The sequence below is a fragment of the Ricinus communis genome, chromosome 7, assembly GCF_019578655.1.
Source record: "Ricinus communis isolate WT05 ecotype wild-type chromosome 7, ASM1957865v1, whole genome shotgun sequence".
In the NCBI taxonomy this organism is placed as follows: domain Eukaryota; kingdom Viridiplantae; phylum Streptophyta; class Magnoliopsida; order Malpighiales; family Euphorbiaceae; genus Ricinus; species Ricinus communis.
In genome coordinates, this window is record NC_063262.1 from 12,081,105 (window position 1) to 12,082,017 (window position 913).

Genomic DNA, 913 nt, shown 5'->3' on the forward strand with positions numbered 1-913 from the left:
TAAAATTCGTGGTCGCACTCCATGATTGCAGTTACGAATTACGTAATTTCTATAACATTTTTACTGTTATTTTTAACAGTTTTTAAGGAGTTACACCTCTTAAATGAATTTTACCATTTTTTGACTATTATTTGTATATAAATACCCCCTAGACATCATTACACACACTTTAACAACTCTATTCCCTTTCAAGCAAAATTCTCTCTTCTAAGCATTTTCTCAAAGCATTTTCAAACTCTTATTACATACCATCTTCACTCTCTCATTGTTCACATAATGGCTCCTAAAAAGACCACTTTTTAAGGCTACAAAGGCAAGGGTAAGGCTCTAGATGAAGACATTCTTGCCTCTTTACTAGACATCCCAACAAGAATGAAGAGGACAAACTAAGAAGCAAGGAACAAGTATAAGGTCCTTGCGAAGAAGAAGTTTGAAGCTTCAAGGGCCCCTCTCAATGCGGATTTCAGAAAGCTGGGTATCTATAAGGATGTTTTAAAGGACATCAATAATGCGAAAATAGAAAAACTAGTATATCCAAGCATGGATGGGCATAAGGAACTCACTTTTGAGTTATTAAGTTCCTTGGAAGTTTGCAAGAAGCAAGGAGGAGACCTTGGTATTTTGTCATCACTTTCAATCTCTTTGGACAAAGGTTGTCACTCACAAAAAGTGAACTTAGGGGAATTTTCAACTTTCATAAGCATAGCATCGCTGCTCTAGGAGATCTTTAAGTAAATCTAGTTACTTCTTAGAAAGAAATCTCAATATAAACTAAACTAGACAAGAACTCAAATGCCAAACACCTCAAGTCTCTTCTTTATTGGACTCTTCACGGGATCATCAAACTAACCATTCATGGAATATGTGATGATAATGAGAAGATAACCCAAAAGGTCCTATGCATTCTCTATTG